At 45.2% G+C, this 20131-nt stretch overlaps 1 protein-coding gene across 3 annotated transcripts in view; it reads left to right on the top strand.

The window, feature by feature from the left end:
- The window catches only part of LSM11 (LSM11, U7 small nuclear RNA associated), a 770814-nt gene that overhangs the window by 739360 nt on the left and 11323 nt on the right, over positions 1-20131 (top strand). The gene's annotated exons all lie outside the window — the stretch shown is intronic.

Consider the following 20131-nt stretch of genomic DNA (forward strand, 5'->3'; position numbering starts at 1 on the left):
TTCTATACCCACTTTGGTGAGAGTTTTTATCATAAATGGGTGTTGAATTTTATCAGATGCTTTTTCTGCATCTATTGAGATGATTATGTGGTTTTTGTCCTTTCTCTTGTAGATGTGATTTATTACACTGATTGATCTGCATATGTTGAACCACCCTTGTGTCCCTGGTATGAACCCCACTTGATCATGACATATAATCTTTTTTATGTGCTGTTGGATCCTGTTTGCTAATACTTTGGCAAGGATTTTTGCATCTATGTTCATCAGTGATATTGGCCTATAATTCTCTTTTTTGGTGGTGTCTTTGCCTGGTTTTGGTATCAGGGTGATGGTGCCTTCATAGAATGTGTTTGGGAGTGTTCCCCCCTTTTCAGTCTTCTGGAAGAGTTTCAGAAGGACTGGTATGAGTTCTTCTTTGTATGTTTGGTAGAACAGAGTGAGTTCTTAACTCAGTAAATGTTGAGAATAATTTTTACATGCTTAAAGTATTGGGAAAAAAGAAAAAAATATATATGACATGATTCCTGCCCTCAAAGGGAAGGTAAGACTCACACAAATGAATGTTATACAATATAAGATGGTATGTTGTTAACAATGAAACTGAATATAGAATAGACTCTTGACATTCAAAAGGAGTAAGTCCGGAGACATCTGTGAATCCCCCAATATGTACAAATTTGTTATATAAGATGCATGGGATAAGAACGGTACTGAGTGAGTGCTGATGTGAAGGGCTTCCGCACAGGAGAGACTCCAGTTCAAAATCTCTGCCAAATGACCAGGAATTCTGAATTGGACATTTTGGAAAGTTAGCAAATGGTTGAACCAGAATGTTAACTATGAATTGCAGTCATCAACTGCAGTCATGCCAATGCATGTCTTATGCATGACAAATATTATGAATAACTTAGAAGGGGAGATGATTGCTTTGAGGGAGAAGAATCAGGCTTAAATCATGGAAAATGGAAGTCAAAAGAGACTCTGAAATGTTAGCAGAATTAGGAAATCAGAATAACCGTATTCCTGGAGAGGGACTGGGGTAGTTCTGACTCGGTTGTAGGCTAGCCATAGTTGTTGGGAAAGACCTTGTAGAGTTACAGGTAATCCATATCCTCTCAAGCTGGTGTCCCTCCTCTGACCTCAGACCAATTACGTATAGTGTCCTCTGCCGTTACAGCTGGTCTCCCAAGGTCTGTGTCTCACCTTCCCATCCTTATTTTGCTCCTGGGTCCAGTACCTCCATAGACGGTTGTGCAGGTTGCACACTGCACATGATGTCATATGTAAGGGAGCACAGTTCACACAGTCAACATCACAGTTTGGTAAAATTATTATGAGAATTTTTCTGCGCATGGCAGTAACGTATCCACTTAGAGCAGCATTAGTGCATTGTAGGGAAAGCATCTCGAAGGAACAGGTGTCATTTTCTAATGTGCACAAAGGCACTCTACGGGCAACTGGCGGTCTTCGCTGAGCAGTCCGAATCTCGGACATGCTTCCAGGGCTTAGCAGTCCAGGCTCTGCAGGTTTGTCAAAGTGTGCAAAGGACGTGGAAAGCAGCCCTTGACCTTTATGCACAGGTAGAGAGTATTTTCTAACGCTTGTATTGTTCCCAGAAAAGTTCGGAAGCGTCATGTGTCATCATCTGGTCCTAAATTGCTGTCTCATGTCAGAGACGGACAAGTATTACGTATTAAGTTACCCAGTGATATTGTCATGATTTACAAGTTGTATCCACGTGTGCATTTCTTCTTCTTTTAAATTTCGTACAGCTTCTTCTTTTAAATTCTTCTATTCTTTGTCCAGACGTGAGGCCTCCTAGTGAGAGTGGCTTCTGAAATGCAACAGCGTTTTACTGTTTGGACCCTTTTAAGTGAGCTCCTGCTTGTCACCCCATCCTATGCCAGACAGGTGCGTTCAACACAGTCTACTTGTGCATTTGAAGGCCAGTGGGCAGGCTCTAGGTCAATTTTCCAAAAGTAATTTCACTAAAAGACCAGTCTGACGAGTTACCAAGTCACCAAAAACTCGGACAAATCCCCTAAACCAGGTCTGGAAGAATCAGTCAGGCCATCATGCCAGGGCACTCATCAGAGACCAGCCTACAGCCTATGTTGCCCTGTTCTTTGGAGCCTCTGAATTTGCAGAATGAAAACTCCTTTTATATTCTAAATTAGGAGCCGTGTGCACATTGTGAGTCCAGGTTTATATAAAAGACTGAAATTACCTTCTAAAGCTTTATGCGAGTCCAGTCTACTGAGTTTCCATCATCTTTTAGTTCAATGATTTGTTAAACTATCTTGATTAAATGTATATTGTGTGAGGAATTCGAATTTCAAAACCCAAACCAGGCTCAAGCATTCAGGCACAAGGATATCCGTGCCTTTTAAATACAGTTCTGTGCTAATTTGCATCCCTTTTTTGTGTGTGGGCTTCATTTGTTTTCCAAATCGTGGCTTTATATGCATGTTCATTTTCACCAATCTATGACAGCTTTCCTAATTGCCGAAGCTGCAAGTCTGAACAAAATAGACCCTCAAAGCCTGGAGAAACTGCCTCATCAGTATGAATTCTGTAAATTTTTTTCTTATAATTTGACAACTTGGTTATTCGGAATTGCTCATTTGGCGGATTGGTCTGTTTCCCATGAAGCAGCTGTGCAGAGAGGCTCCCAGGCCCTGCACCCCAGTGTTACATACATCCTTCCTGGTGCCCTCACAGGAAAGAGAGGCCCTTCCCGGTAAGAGCTCTCTTCCGCAGTGTCGGGTTGGAGAGACAGCAGGACACTTCTGTTGCTGCAACACGCATCACTTTGTTGTCACTGTGGCTCACCGCTAATGCGCCCAACATCCTTGACCCAAGTCCACTTTCTTTCCTCTGCTTTCCTTGTCTCACTTCCAGCACCAGTTAACTGCCAGGTGCTTCTCAGTTCTCAAAGTTTGAGGGACCTCTGCAGCTAGTCGGAGCTCCTTTAATTCACTTCAACCCACCAACTTGTAATGCTGCTTTGAGGGTGATCCCTGCTGGGTCCATTAAAATCCTTTTTATTTGCTGCGTGTCCAAGGGCTGAGTTTTCTTCTGACTTTTGTTTCTTGTCTACTTGGGAGTTTGCAACTCTCACAAAGTAGCGAAAGGAGTCCTCATAGGCTTGTCTGTCTACCAGCTGAAGAATTAATGTGCAGTAAAGCCTCTGATTTCTGGTGGTGTGGGAGTCAGGCTCACTAATCTAGAGTTCTGGCTATAATATAGTCATCATAACCATTATATATGGATTATTGTTTTTCCAGGGCATAAGGAGACAACTTGTAATTTCCTGTAAAATTAGATCAAATAATTGCACCTTTGATAGCCCAGAACGTACTTGAAGAATTTATGAGACTTTGAAATCCTTTTTACTTCCATCGATTTTGAGTTCACCATTAAAGTATGGAAATTGTTAAGGGACAGCTTTAACTAATAGGATATTGGATGATAGAAATTGTAATGTGCTAATTTTCCTAAAGATGCCTGATTCTTTAAGATCTCTGGTCTATTTTGTTTGAGGGGAAGGGTGGTTGGTAGGGTAGAATTGGAGAAGAAAGAAGGAAATTGTGATTTCTCACCAGGGTATAAACATGATTACAGTTTCGGGGTCTTTGCCTGTTTGAGTCACATTTTTAAGGCAGTTATTCCACTGAATAAACCTGGGGCTGTTCCCGTCCTATCTTCTGATGGGGAAAATTCAGCCACCTTTCTGGAGGAAGAGCCAGAGCTGAAGGACATGGCTGAGATCCTCTGGAAGAGCCCAGGCAGATCTTAACGATTAGTTCCCGGCTTACTTGACTACAAGTTAATTCCTCTTTTCAGAAACTGAACTTCCCTGACCACGGACAGAAATCTCGAGACCCTCTGCCTAGCCCTTTGGTTCGTTTCCAGCCAAGCTCAGGGCGGCTGTGTCTTCTGATTGGTGATGTAGGCTGTTTTACTGTCAGAAACGGCTCGGAGGAAGATGGGGCTGTGATTAGCTCTAAATGAAGTTCTAAACCAGTGGTACATGAAATGAAACTATTTTTTCTCTCTCTCTTTCTTCTTCCCCTTTCTTTAACCTGAGCTGCTGATGTAAGTAGCTCTAATTTACTTTCCCGGAGAAAACAAAGCAAAATAAAAGGCGGAATGGCAAAAAGATCCCTTTGCAAAGTGTAGCACTTCTGCTCCTGATAAAAGGGAGTCATTTGCAGCTTTCATGGTGTCAGTATTAATTTCCGAGCAGTCAAAGCCACCGCTAATTTATTTACAGAACAATCTCCTTGCCCAGGAGCCGGGCTGGTGAGGCAGCGGTTTCTAGCCTCCAGCTTTGTTTGTTGACAGGCTGATTTCCCACAAGGCCGTTTCCACCTGTGTTTCTGTTGTTTTTAGTGCGTGTCTCCCTTTCTTCTCCCCCCCCCACCGCCTCCCCAATGGCTGCTGAAGGCCCTTCTCATCTCCGGTCTCTCTCATCTGCTTCCTCCCTCCAGCCCCAAGGCCTCCTGGCAGGGCTTTGCAGTCACTCCGCACTTACCCAGAGTCTCTGCTGGCGAAATCCCAGGGGGCCCCGCATTTCTTTTTCCTTTTCCCCTCTTTTTTTGTTTCAAGGACAAGATTCAAAAGAGCCTGCTACACACGGGTTGTAGGGTGCACCTTCAGATGTGCCTTCAAATAGGGGCTGAGCAATTTGAATTTTTGTGCTCCAGGAAATCAGCCTGTAAAATTGTCCCCCAAAGCCCATTAAATTCTGCAAAATTGCTTAGCTTTGAGGGCTTCATTATGGAGTCCAATTTGGGGCCCTGGCACCTCTCTGCCAAAGCACTCGTCTCCAAAGACGCCCACAATTGAAATTATAGAGTGGCTGATTTGGCCTCAGCTCATTGCATATCAAAGGGTGGGAGGGCAGGAGGGAGGTTTCGGAGGAGCAGTCAGGTGCTTGCCGCCTGCCAGACCCAGACAGGTAATAGATTGAGATGTTTAAAGCGCATTTCTCATGCATGCATGTGGGCCTGCCTCTCTGCCCTTTTGTAGCTCCTCTGCAGGGCAGCATGGGAGAGGGTAAGGCATGTTTTGAAGTTTGTGATGGTGCCGCATGGACACGGAGTGGGAAGTAGGTACTGGATAGCCCATTTTCCAGATTATGTTTTGGCTAAATTGATAAGGACTATTGAGACTAGAAAAGACACCGTCACAGCTATATAACCTGCACCAAATATTGCCATCTCGGACCCATGAGGCACTTTCTGATGAAGAAACACCAGGGGTAGAATTTTGCTCAGACAACATGCCTTGCGCTGGCTTCTCAGCCTCTGCATAGTACACAAACCATCTTGTGTGTCTTCTTTGCAGTTGCTGTTTCTCTGGATTTAGAGATACATGTCAGTTTTTTTGTGTTTAAAGATGCTGTGTTTAAAACAGCCATTTATTTGTGAAAGGAAAGAAACAGAAGGAAGAGCACAAAGTTTTGTCCACTTGGAACCATACAGTTTATCTGGAAAATTATAAAGAGCTGGAGGCCTGACCAAGGGAATTTTGTTGTGTTCAGTGGTTGAACAGAAGAGGGTAGGGGTGAGAGTGTAAGAACTGGCCTGTGGTTTCCGTCCCCCCAGTAATTATGGAATCCGAACTGAAAAAGTTTCGCTTTGCTAACAGAATCTGCTTTACCTCCCTGCCCCCCTCAAACTCCTGCATCTTCTTGATTCAGATTATTTTCTCCCAAGGCTCTGAGATTCGATGCTTACCGGGGATGCGGGACTCCCAGAGTTTGAAGGTTCAGCCGTTTCTTAGTTCTCATTCCTGAGCTCTCCGTGACCAAAAACTCTTCTATTTATTTCGAAAGCGGAAATAATGTCATTTCATTGCCTGCATGCATAACTCCAAGATGCCTGAAACAATTTTGCTCAAACTTTCTACCCACTTGCCTTTGGGCTGAGACTAAACAGGGAAAGTTTGGGCCCCAAAGGACAGTTTTTCAGAGAAGTCGGGAGCAGGTAGAGGCAAAGCGGAGTGATGAAACTCATCTGACAGTTGTCATCTGCCCTCTTTGCATCTCTGGTCTCATTCCTCCCTGTCTCCTGGGGCTGCCTCCCTTTTCTCTCTTCTCCATAATGTCGGCAGTGCCTCCCTCCCTTCCCTTCGCCTGCTTGTCCTCTGGGATGAAGCCAAGGCTTTAAACCTGTAAACTGTATAAATTTTCTCCAAAATCAACTTGAAACTCGGTTTAAATTGGATGGAGAGGTTTTGCGGATGGAAGTGGCAGCTGCGCACCCACACACGTCTGACGGAGCATCCGTGCTGTCGGGGCTGCAGCCTGATTATGTGGGCTAGCCAGCTCTGATGTCTGCGGACCACAGTTGCTTGTGTCTGTCTGTATGAAGACAGTTCGCCCTTGCGAACTGTGAGAATGTGGGCAGACGCTCGGGTGTTCCTTCCGCACCCAGTGGACAGGGTATCTCCGAGTCCCTGTTTAGATACGGGGTCTCCAGTGCAGGAGGTAACCCGAGGCCCTGTGGAAATGGGCACAGCAGCCGCAGCCTTGTGTCCATACCCTCCGATGTGCAAGAAGTAAACTTTCCCTTTTACTAAAGTTTTGGTTTCACAGACCATTCCATGATGAGGCAGAAACCTGAGTTTCCTCGACCCCTCTTCCCCCAGGGTGAGTTTCAGTTCCACACGGTCAGCATGGTTCCCAGAACTTTGGGAGGTCGGTTCCCTGCTCCTCGTTCTCAGCGTCTGTTCTGAGCTCCCATGGCTGTGTGGTCCTCAGCTGGGGTCCAGGCTGGATGCTGCTGAGGCACCCCTGTGCGGCTCAGTGTCACCCTCTGCCCTGCCGGTTCGCTGGTCTGCTCGTGAGGGCAGGGGTGCTGTTCGGGGATCAGGTTTCTCACGGGGATTTGGAATTCCCTGCCAGGCAGTCTAGACCTGTCTGTCTCGTTCCCCACTGGCCACTCTCTCTCCGGGGGACTTGGGCATCCTGAGGAGGCAGAGGACAGGGCCCTTCTCTGGGACCCCTCCCCAATTCTGCCTCACCAGGTCCCCTCCACCTTTCCCTTTCCTCAAGCCCAGGGGAACATTTTGGTCTTCAGAGGAAGCCCACTTCTTCTGGAGCCTCTTGGCTTTACTCCTGCTGTCTTTCCCAAACATTTTGTGAATGCCCAGAACCCTCTTTGTAAGGGCTTTTGAAACAAGAAAGCCTGAAGGAAACTTCTCTTTTTCTTTGCTTCGCATCCTGTCGCAGCCATTTTAAGAACTTGTGACTTGGACCGTGGAGGGAATGACACGTAGAAGGGGAATCTGGAAGGGAAGAGGAATGTGCAGCCACTATTAAACCAGCTCTCCCCACCTTTTTAAGTATTAGTTGCAGCCAATTAACCAGCTTAATTAACCTGTCCTTTGCTTAGAGACTGAATAACTTTTCTACCATATCAGGAGCCATTGGCAACAGTGTCCATAGTTAATGCTGGTGACTAGGACCTTACTAAGCAGTTCCTTTTAGCAGTCTTTCGGATCATTTCCGTGGCAGGTTACAGTCTTTGAATTAGCACTGTGATTAAAACCACGAGCTTTGGAATCAGACCCAGTTCTGCACTTACCTAACAGCTCAGTGGCCTTATGCAAATTAAAGAACTTCTCTAAGCTTCCAGGTCCTTGGGTGAATTACATTAGTGTTATTAAGAGACACAGTTGAACTAATGTGTGCACAACACCCAGCACGTGGTAAATATTAATCTTTGCTTTTTCTATTATTCATCTTCTATTTCTATGCACTGCCATTAGAACAGATTTCTTCTTATGAAAGCAGATCTGTCGCATAACTGCTCAGAAAATGAAGTGAAATGGAATGAGGTGGTCATTTATAGCCAAAATTAAAGGGTGGCAGTGAGAGACATTCTTCTGGACATCTCACTGGATGAACAGAGTAATTGAGAAGGAAGAACAATAGATAAATTTTCTAAGCTAACTTTAATTTATAACCAATATATTTAAAATTGGGAATGATAAGAACCTATATGGAGTAAGCAATGCTGTTCTTAAAATTTTGTGGTTGAACTTTTAATTTTCTCCTGAGCTCCCTAGAAGCCAAAGCAAAAAGGGAAACACATTGCATAGCCTACATTATTAAAAGGGAGAAGCACATAAAGATGCTATGAATTATATAAGGGAAATGAACATTTCTTCCTCATTTTGACCTTGTGTTTATGTTGTCATTCTGGACTGGAGAGATTAAAAGAAGTTGTACAGGGGGAGGCATAGAAGATAGATTGCAGAATAAAATTTCTCTCTCTCAGATGAATAAGGCTGGCTCAGAAAAATTCTCCTTAGATCTAAAGCTATGAAAAAGAAGGAGGAGGAGGGGAGGGGAGGAGGAGGGGGAGGAGGAGGGGGAGGAGGGGGAGGAGGGCTACTTGATACAGCCTCAGAAAGTCTTCCAAAAGCTTGGCGGGTTCTCCCTTGCTTCAGGATGTCTGCAGCAGCCCTTTCTAGCATCTTTGCTTAGAGGTGCAGCCTCTGGAAAACCCCTGCCAATCACATAGCACCAGGAATCCCAGGAAATTAAGTTACAGCTCTTGATCCGCTTGGAAAAATGTTAAACTTCAGTTTCTCTATGTGAAAATAGTAGTCATAACCCTTGTCCTTCCCTATTCAAAAGGTAGGGTTCTCTTTTATTCCCCCTAAAATACTTCCTAACACCTATTTGGCACGAGGCACTGTAATATGGGCAGAGGAAGCAATAGTTAGACGTGGCTTCTACCCTGTGGTACCTGCATTCTAGTGGGAGGGACAAGTAAACAAGTAAACAGACAAAATCATCAGAGCTTTGGACTAAGTACTAGAAGACAGAAACACAGGGCTTGAGGTAGGGGATATCTGGATTGGAAAAAGTTGGGATTTGGGACATTCAGAGATAATCTATTTGAGAATGTGGCATGTGAGCCAAGACCTAAAGGATAAAAAAGTACCAGACATAGAAAGAGAAAGAAGAAAAATCCTTTTAGACGGTGGAAAGGGCAAGTTCAAAGGTCCTGTGGTGGGACAGAGCACAGCATACCGCTGGAGCATAATGAGCAAAGGGGAGATAGGGTACAGGATGTGCCTGGAGAGATAAGCCAGGCTCCTATCATGTAAGGCTCAGCGGCCCTAAGAAGAGGCAGGTGTTTTCTTCTAAGGGTGATGAGCAGATGAGAAGCTATCAGAAAAATTTAAGATGGAGTATTACATGGTCTGATTTGTGACTCAAGATGCCCACACTTGCTAATGGGAAACAGAATAAGAAGAGAGGCAGAGAGGTGGTCAGGAAGGGCCAGCATCTCTTGCCTGGATAGCTGCAAGCATTTTGTAATGTCCAGACTCCACCAGGACAGCTTCTCTCATCAGAGGCTCCTAGCTCTCAGAAGGAGGAGCCTGGATTTGCCTGTTTGCTAATTAACGTCTCCTGATCCCTCCAGGGAATTCTAGCCATATATGACTGGGCGCATCATTAAATTGACTTCAAAATTAGGAATTACATGGGCTTTCTAAAAATGACATATTTTAATATTTCTTGGTTATTATTTTAGGAGACCCCCCCCCTCAGCAAGCAGAGGACTTTTTTATTCAACATTTCAGCTTTAAATATCCCCTTGACACATCTCTGTTCTCACTGCCCCAGAAACAAGGGAAGCACAAAGAGGGAGTGAGAAAAACAGCTCTTACCCAAGGGTGGCGGCGGGGGCCTGGTGCCAGCTCTGCCCTTGCTGAATGACTTTAGGCACGAGGCTGCCTTTACCTGAGTCTCTTCTCCTCTTGGAAATGAGAGCATAAGAAAAATAACCTCTTGTCTCTTTAGCTCACAAGGGTTTATGATTCTTTGGCCTTGGATCAGGGCACAGATCAAGACGTTGGTCATTAGCTGCTGATTTTTCTGAGTGTGAGACTGGTAGGAAATGGCTTCATGGTTCCTTACTATGTTTTTTGGTCCTTTTTCTCAAACCCCGTCTTGGGGTTTAACATGTCCAGAATCTCCTCTGGAAGCAGGTGATTTTCAGTCCCTTCGCTCCCGAACCCCGTAAAGGTGTTCGAGGGCGGCTAAGTGGGCGACAGTCTCTGCTTTGGCTGCTCTGTGAGCTGGAGCCCTGTAGGCTGGCTGCATCATGCTGGCTCCCCCCAGCACCTGCCCCTGGGTGTGTTTCTGGTTCTCCACTTACTGGTTTCTTCGTTCTCCAGGATACTTCCTGGAAAATGTAATCGGTGGCCTGAGTTCTCTTGCTGTTCCCACTGCCCACAAATCAGGCTCTTAATAGCCCAATAAAATCATGAGATTCAGGATGAAAAAAAAAAAAATGATTGCCTTGCTCAGATACTAATGAGCCGCATATATCTGAAACAACTGATTCAAGACCGTGGAAAGACGGTCTGGACACAACATGCGAGGTGGCTGATTTACAAAGGTGTGAAGCATTCCAGATAACAGGATGTCAGGCCTCTTTACTTCAGAGAGATGTATTTTAAAAAGAGCCTGCTTTTCCTTACATGTTTTGCCGTGAAATACTGGGACACCGAAGGAGGGAGTACATGCAAGATGGCTGAGTGATTCTCCCATCAGGAACCTTTTGCTTGCTGGGTTACAGCTCGCAAACACACCAAGCTGGCAGGCCAAGTGTCTCCAGTATGTGTCTAGCATGTGTTGAGCAGTCGATAATAAATAACTCCTAAGTTGTGTGATGACATAATGACCGCCACATTCATTCACCTGTCTATCAAAGGAGCCATACTTGAGTTTGAGTTCCCTTCCCCTGGGCCCGCGAGGCATTCAGCTTGGAGTCTTTAAAATGCCTAGCAACCCTGGGCTAAGTGCACTGGGGTGGAACGCAGTCCCTTTTGCTTAGTAATCCATTAGCTAATGGGCGTGAGCCCGTCAGTTTTCTATTTATTCCTTAAACCATCAAGGTTCACCTGCTGTGCAGGAGACTGCACTTGACAAAAAAGAGTGATAGTTGAAATACAATAAATATCAAGCCTTACGAGATCTGATAGGTATTGCTTAAAACATGACGTGCTTCACGGAAAGGTAAAGGTGAACCCGCGGTTACGAGCTGACACCTAGCATCCTGGGCACCACGCGGCAAACGGAGCCCTTTGTTACGTTCCCGCCCAGACGTGCTCACTGGTGGAGGAGAGTTATTTGAGAATTGACTTCCAAGTGCCCCCCACTCCCGTCCACATTCAGTATCTGTCAGCAATGTCTACCTGAGTCTCTTGGAAACCATTGATAAATTTCTTAGCAACCTTTCAGCGGCTTTTTTTTTTTTTTAATACTCTTTAGGAAAAAAATCAAACTCTTTACTGATATGCACATGACTCTGCATGGTTTGGGTCTTGCCTCATCTTTCACCTCCCTTCCCTTGCTCCAACCACGCTAATCTTTCTCAGGTCCTTTGCACAGGATACTCACCCTCACTTTAATGTCCTTTCTTGCCTTATTCATCCTTCAGATCTCAACTTGAGCACTGTTTTCTCAGGGGAAGCTTTCCGTGATGGTGCAGAGGAAGTCAGGTCTCTAACTAGATGACCTCTTGGTTTCCTGTCCTCCTCCGTAGCCATTAGAACCATTCAAAATACCGTACTTAGCTACATATACACCTTAGTAAGGTCTGCCTCTCCCACTAGTTGAAAAGCTCCTTGAAGGCAAAGACCCATTCTGGCTTAGCCCACCATGGTTTTCCCAGCACCTATAGCATAGAGCCAGTTGAATAAATAAAGGAATTCATTCAATCTTGAGCGATCTCCATGGACAAAAAAAAAACCAGAGGTACATTGATGGCTACTGAAAAATAAAGCTTGTCATTCCTTGGGTTTTATTCCTTACAGTTAAGGTTTATTGCGTGGTGCCTACTTTTGACTTGACCGGTTTCTGTAATTATCTCCAGTAATGATCATTTTGCCCTATCTAGACCAACTTACCAACAATGAAAACGTTTAAGATGGATACACTGGAATTAACACTGTGGTCCTCTGTTCATTACAAGTCAGGCAAGAAGACTGTCTCCTAGATGACTCATTTTCCTGAATCATTGCTTAGAAATCATTCTACTTGTTGCCTTTGTCCAGAAATCACCAAATCAGGGCCTGTGCCACATGGCCTGTGCCCAGCGAGCTGTAACTATCCCTGATTAAAGATACTCTTCACGCTCATTATGCCAGTATTTTTGAAGCATTGTTGAAGGCAGAAACCAAATGTCTTCATCATATCCCCAGTGCAGTCGAAGCTTTTGAGGATTATAGAGAAGGGACCTTTAAATCAAAGGGCATCTAGCCATTATTACTGTGTGTCAGGAGCAGTTCTAGGCACTCGACTGTGGCAGTAAAAAGGAATATTTACAAATAAACAGATATGTAAATGGAAGAATTCCGGAAAGAGAGAAGGGCTGTAAGAAAAATGACAAACGGTAATGTCGCAGAAGGTGACCAACAGGAGCTGCTTACATTGGGTGTTCAGAGTCAGTTAGGTTCATATGGTCCACATCGTATCCCAGAGCCGGAATTGCACGGTCAGCTCTTGCCGCAGTGGTGCTGCTGGACCAAAGCCATCTGAGCAAGCCACACGGCTTCCACTCACATCATATCCGTTGATATTCCATTGGTCCAAGCAAGTCATGTGGCTAACCCAGCATCCGTGGGTTGGGGGGCCATACTCCACCCATATTCTGCCTCCTTGAAGTAGATTCTTGACAGCTGTTTTCCACATCTCTTGCCTCTGGCTTCTGTGGACCCCTTCTTTTTTTTACTTTATTCCTTAGTCATTTCTGAAAGGGCAAGGCAAGGGTTCCTGTTTATCAGCAACTGAGAAACTTTCTCAGCCCGCTTCCTGCCTATTAGAAATGTTGGTGACTCAGATGTCTTTTTACATCTCTAATAGCCACAGTCTCTTCTAATTCAGGATGGCTACGTAATTGCCAATACAACTGTCTCAAAAACTGAGTGGACTGATTATGTGTTTAATTCCCTTGAATTCTGTGCACCGAAGCCATACTCATAATGCTTTTCAGAAACGCCTTTCTTTCTAGAGATAATTGTGGTTCTTAATTTGGGCACCCTGGGGTCTGCGTGATCTCTCTAGGAGCCTCTTCGTCTGGCTGAAGGAAACTACTTCATCTTGCTGAGGTCTTAGCAGAGGCTGTGATGGCCACATTCTTGACTTAGACGATGTTCCTGGCTTGTATCTTAATGGCCATGTCCTTGTTTTCGGTCTTTTCCCTCAGGCTGTATTTCGCTTTGAAGATATTTTACTGGATACAGAGTCTAGAGACGAAAAACAGTTATCATTTTCCAACACAGCCTGTCCCAGTTTTCTGACTTCTCTGTATTTTCTCTCAATTGTGTTTGTAAACCAGACCGTTTCTTTTCTGAGCTCATCAATTTCATGTAGCACTTTATCAAACGTGACTACCTGCAGCCAGTTCCAGCTTTTAATATTCTGTTTCCAGATCTCCTTACCGACCCTGTCTTCTGCCTGTCTAGATTATCTCAGGTAGCACTTTAACTACATGTTTTACTAAATGCTTATTAAATGTTTTCAGTGTTGCATGACACAGATTATTCTCTCAACCTCCCCCCTTTTTTTTCTTTACCACCCACCACTGAGTTTTAAAATAATTTTTTAAAATGTTTTCTTATAATCGTATCCACGTCTGGGGTCTATTTCAGTGTCAGTCAGCCATTGCCACAATAATTTCACATGAAAAAATCACTCCAAAGCTCAAGGGCTTACAGCCATGGCAAGGATTAATTTTCGCCCTTGCAGATTTGCAGGGCAGTAGGTCCAAGGAACAGCTGATACTGTCAGCATGGCGGGGTGACTCTGCTTCAGGCCAAGGGTCAGGGCAGCGCGGCTCTGAGATGTCAGCTGGGCTCTGGTCTGCTCTCCATGTGTGGGCACACGAGGATCCGGGTTGAAGTTTCTACAGCTTCTTGCGGGAAGCTCTCCTGCCGGCAGATCTCTGGAGTGTGAGAACCTAGTCAGAATTCACAGTCACACCTGTGGCGTCTGCCTGTATCCTGTCAGCTGATGCTCCATGGACCACAGCAAGTCACATGTCCGTGCCTACTGTCAGTGAGGGGCGGAGGCAGACGGCATCCTGCCAGTTTCCCTCATCACCGGGCTCTTCTCAGCATGTGATTATATGTTTGCTTATTAGTTTGCTTTTGTTTTGTGCTGAATGATTGCCCGTGTCCAGCTCCTCTTACACTCAACTCCTGGGATGATGACTGGTATACACTAGGAACTTAAATATTTGAGTGACTGAGTAAAGAAGAGATAAGTGATCAAGAGATTTCTTGTTCTGGACGCCAATAGGCTCCTAGGAGTCTGTTCCATGCCTTTGTTAATCATGCCTAAATTTCACCTAATTTTATTTCACCGAAACCTGTTACCTTCATATTTCTTGAACTATGAAAGGGCTTGGCAGGATCACACGTCATGAAATGATTTATGGATGCCAACATTTAAGTATTTCTTTACTCTTCTTCCTTGTGTCCCTGGGTTACCCATCTTCAGCCTTTGGCGTGACCCATCTTCACCATCCACGCTGAGTCCTTGCCCTGCAGATGTATTGCCCGGGGTCCCCTTCCTTTGGCATATGACAGTGGACTCCCCCTCTTCCCTGTCTGGAGCTCCCTGGCACCTACTCCAGTACCAGAGTATAAGACTCAGGGATTTTTTTTTTTTTGAATCAAGAATGTTCATCATAATGTTTCATATACTATCAAGAAATAGGAAACAACCTGATATCTGTTGGTTTGAAATCAGTTAAACATGGTATGATAAATCTATCAGTATCTCTATCACCTCTCCCTCCCACTCCGCCTCCCATCCATCCATCCATCCATCCATCCATCCATCCATCCATCCATACACACCCACATGCACACAATGGAATCACAATCTCTAATGCTGACAGAGTGGTTCGTGTGTCCCAGGCACTGACATACAGCTGATTATGTGGCTTACTTAATTTCATCTTCTTAGCTATCTCTTAAGATAAATACTCTTATTGTCAATTCTTTTTAATAGATGAGCAGGTGAGGGCGAGAAAACTCATATGATTTCTTTTTTTGAAGTCATTTTCAGTAGATACTGATTATTGGGTTAATTCATCCCATAGGTATGCTAACTTCTTGTGTCTGCGTGTCTTAAACAACGGCCTTCAAGGTCCAGTGGGGACCCTCTGTCCTCATACAAAGTTGGTGAGCATTCCATTTCCAGTTGAGGATCATTACACCCCTGTGTCATGACCATTGTGAGAACTAAACAAACACAGTTCTGTCAAGTTAATAGAATATCACCAGCAAGGGAATGCCAGGTGCCATTAATACCATCTCCCTGACTTCCTGGACAAGAGGGTTGCCATGGTATTCCGTGCTTGTGGGGGGGGAAATGGGAGCTCTGTGGGGACCTTCTCAGTTGAGCACTTTGGGCCGTGGTGGTTTCTTCGAGGGCTTGAAATGTAGGGTAGGAATGTTTACCTGCAAATGATAAAGAGCGACACTGGGGACACATAACCATCTGGGTGCAGCTGCTTTTTCATCTGGGTGCAGCTGCTTTTACAGGATTAAGGGAAGGCTGGCCACATCCCCAGAATCCCATGCAGTGAATTCGTAGGGCAGGCAGGAGGAAGGGTGAAGGGTTAGCAGAAGAGAAGGCAGAGAAAAAGGACATGACAGAGGAGTGAGCTGAGGAGGGGGAGCATTCTGTGAGCAAGCCTCGAAGGGCACCAGTCCTCTGCTCTGGGTGGCCTGTCGCTTCCATTTGGAATGCTCTCTCCGCCCACCCCACCCAGCAGCTTTGCCCCGCTAACTCCTGCTCCTTCAGGTCTTGTCTCAAACTTGGGCAGATCCGTGCGTCTTGCTGTATGTACTCAAGGCTCCCTGTTCTTGCCCCTCAAAATATAACAGGTCAAACATTATTAACAAGGAACATTATTAACAAGGAGTCCGTTTCTTTATAATTAAACGTGGGTGTTGAAGTAGTTTTGAATGTGTGCAAAGTTGGAGCCTCGTACTCGCTCAGATGCATTAGGGTTATAGCAGCATTTATGACAGTGTGAAATGATGCTTGTATGGTTGGTTGAGTCAATCCTGTGTCGTCCCTAGGTGGGAATGGGGGAGGAAATGGGTCTGTTTAAGACAATCAAGTCCCCGGGCCTCAGCACAGTGCTTGACACAGAGGAGGCCCTTGGTAAGAATAGGGCCTTGAAGAGACAGAGGAGTTAGAGAAGGAATGGCTGTTGCTTGGTTCTAGTTCATTTCTTCTTACAGTCCCTGATTTTATGGCCACTATTCTCCTGATTCTGATTCCACCCAAATCTATGTTATGGAATGAGCCACCTTCAGTGGGGCCCCCTCCTTTCTGTTGACTCCTTTGCGGAGGACTGGATTCTCCTCATAGCCTAATTGCCGGTGTGAGATGTGTCCTTCAGAAAGCCAGCTTTCGGTCCTGTGGTTCACTCCAGGGCTCGGAACGTTCGTTCTTAATATAGAATGTGGAAATTCTACAATCAGTGGGAAAAAAGTATGCGGAGTAGATAAAAATCAGTCCCACTGTAGCATAACTCTCCAGAGAGAAGAGATAAAACTGCTTGATGCTTAAGTTTAAAAAAAAAAAAAAAAAGGCAGCAAAATACTTCTAGTTCCGGAAACTGAATTTCATTCTAATGTAATTATAGAAGCCTCCGGAGAAGAGGATCAGACTTGGAAGAGGGAAGGAAAGCAGAGGAAACAGGAGGAAAGGTTTCACCATCGAGCTCCATAGCTTAATAGCAGGGAAACAGCCCAAAGAGAGAAATCAACCATTTCTTTAATAGTCGGAGCCCCAGTCAGAAAACTGAGTTTTATCTTGATTTTTTTTCCCTCTTCTTCAATCCCCACATTGCATCAATCACCAAATCCTGGTGGTCTGCCCCCTAAATATTTTTTGTTGGGCTGTAATTGACATATAACATTGTGTAAGTTTCGGGTGTCCATGTTAGTTGCAACACGATTACCACCCTAGCACTAGCGAACACCTCCATCACGTCCCGTAATTATGACTTCATTTTGTAGTGAGAATATTTAAGACCTAGCCTCTTAGCAGCTTTGAAGGGTACAGCACAGTGTTGACTATACTCACAGTACTAAATATGCCTAATTCTACCTGTGTCCTTTCTTGCCATTCTTCTGGTCCAAGGTGTTCATTTCTCATTCATTTCTTGCCTCACCCATTGCAATGGCTTCTAATTGTTCTCTCTACCTCTCTCCAGTTCATTCTCTATGTAGCTACCAGGATACGCCTAAAATACACATTTGATCCCTTGTTTACAATCTGTAAGACGCCCCACTGTTCGTCATTCCAGGAAACACCTATTGTATGTATAACAAGAGAATAGAGATGAAGAGGAAAAGACAGACACAGGCAGCTCCTTAGAGCGGACTTGCTATAAAGCAGAGCAGAAAGACGGTGGGCAGACTGAGAGCAAAATGAGGTCAAAGTCATTTTGCCTTTTTCTTTAAGACGGGATAATGTGTGTAGGCTGATCAGAAAGTAATATTGAGGGAGGAGAGACTGATGTCAGAGAGGATGGTAATTCCAAGAGCAACACCGAGGATGTGAGCGATGTGGAGCCTGCCGGGCGACACGGCCAGGAGCGTGGTGTGCTGGAAGAAGTTTCCTTCTCTGAAAGTCTGTTTAAAAATGAACTTGCTCATGAGAGAGTTTTGGCAAAGCAAAAGGATATTAAAAAAAAAAAAAAAAGCTGATCAATATATTTCCCATTGAACATGGCTACTGTAGCATATAGGGAATTTTTTCACAACTGTGTATTCCATTTTCCCATATTCCTGTTCCTTTTGATTCATTTAATTTTTTTCCTGACAGAACCAGCTCCAAAGGCGTTGAGCAGGGCCTTCCACGCACTCCTTGCCTTTATCTGCCCGGAGAGTGTCTATTTGCACCACTCAGGCCCACCCTTCTTTGCAGGCTTCTCGATCCCCACGGCGAGCACATAGCACTGGGACCCTCAAATCAGGCTGTGTGAACATCTCCTTCAGTAACTCGTCATTTGGCCAGAAGTCCCAAACTGACATTCTTAGTGGCTCGTGAACTTTTTTCCCCCAATGCAGTGTTTTGAAAGTACTATTTTTGGATTAGATGACATTTTAAAAATGAAATTTTGCACCAAAAAAAAAAATCTGATAATATATCTAGCATTCTCTCCCTCTCCTTCTTGAGAAAATGAAAGCTGAGCATCACTGGGGCCATATTCCCTCCTGAGAATGACTTGAGTGCAGCCGGCGAGGCGCTGCTTGTCTGTTTCACCCCAGCTCCCCTGGCTTCGCGTTTCACCAGTGCGGCCCCTGTGGGTGGACGCGGGGCAGTGAGCTGCTGTGTGAGCTGGGCTTTGGGCACCAAGGGCTGGACCGACGCCTGGTTTGTCTAGTGCAACCTCGCACCTAGTCCAGTGCCAGGCACAGAACAGGTGTCGGGACGTGTTCTGAATTGACCTTCCCAAGCTGCGCGCTGCCACCTGGCACATCTGCATGGTCTACACACACCGCCTTTCTGTTCTTGAATGCGCCATGTCCAGCCCCAAAGCTCAGAGTCTTACATCTGCCCTCGTTCCCTCTGCTCGTGTGTCCACCCACCCTGCGTACCTCATCCTTCACATCTCAGCTAAGGGTCACCTTCTCTGGAAACCTTCCCCAACCCTTCAGGTTGGATCAGATCCCACTGTAATATACTTTTGGAACATTCTAGACTTTTTTCTTGGTTTGTTAGTACAGATTTGTATGGTTGCTTAATGTCCGCCTTCCTCACTCGACTGTACACCCTCTGAGGGCAGGACCAGTGCGGCTGCACTTGCCAGGGGATTCGCCACACCTGCCCTGTGCCAGATCCATACATAAACCCTCAAGGCTTACGTGAATGGATGATGAATGAATGCTTCCAGGAAAGAGGTCTTAACGAAAGTAGAAACCAGTGTGTAGATGTGAGGATGTCCGTTTTACTCTGTGGAGCATTGTGACATGACTGGCTAGCCCTAGACTTTCTAGACTCCTTTGGGTATAGATTTGTCTTGTCTGAGATTGTGAGCATCCTGAGGGCAGGAGCCTCGTCTTCATTTTTTTTTTCCTTCTGCATCTGATACAGAGACCTGTACCTAATACAGATTTGCAAAACTGTATATTGAATGACCAAGCTAATCAACACAGGTTTCTTCTCAAGAAAAGGATGATAGCTTCTCTACCTATTAACTTATTTGCTGCACCCTTTAATTACCTCAGATTGGGCTCTATGCCAGAGCAAAAGTGTATCAGTGAAGCGCACCATGAATGATCATGATGGTGGTTGTATGGCACCCTGTTAGCTGTGGTCATCAGGTTTCCGTTGGTCTGTGGCCTATTTGCTGAGTTTTCAAGGCATTTTACAAGCGTCATTAACCTTATCATGTCCAGTAATTGCAAAAGTAGGGAAAGCACTGGATGTGCAACTGGAAAGACTTACGACGATGATGGAACTTAAAGTGAAACAGTTTCACCGGGAGGGTGTATCTATTGGGTGTTTGTGGCATGTTTGACTCCAGATACACTTGGTTTTATCTGAGAGGAAAAAGTGTTGTATCCACAATGGGATTTAAAACTATAGATCATGGAAGGTTCTGTGTTCACACGTGTTCCTCGTCATCAGTGAGCCAGGGCACGTAATTAATTGACCAGAAGGCTCACTGGGATTAATCAGCAGCTGTGTGTGAAGAGCTTGGTTCAGACTTGCAGCGCGGAGGATGGCTTTCCGAGTGGCCAGAGCCTGGATTCACAATTCAGTCCCTTCAGGGGGATCTCATCGCTTGCCTAGTGTAATCGTTGGGGCTCTTGGCTCCTCCTTGGGCCAGTATGGGCACTGCGCATCCAGCTGCTACCAGCAGAGGGCAGCAGTACGCTGTGCGTGTTCAATTTGCATCCCAGATTAGCAAATCCCCAAGGACTGACCAAGAGGGAAAGTGGGTGTCCCAGGACCACCCTGACTGCGCTTCTCTTGGTGTCAACAGTGGTCTGAGTAATTGGAATCACAGACCTTTTACATTACGTTGGACTTGGGCTCATCTGAAACAGAGAAATGAAT

Source organism: Camelus ferus, chromosome 3 (genome assembly GCF_009834535.1).
Source record: "Camelus ferus isolate YT-003-E chromosome 3, BCGSAC_Cfer_1.0, whole genome shotgun sequence".
Taxonomy (NCBI): Eukaryota; Metazoa; Chordata; class Mammalia; order Artiodactyla; family Camelidae; genus Camelus; species Camelus ferus.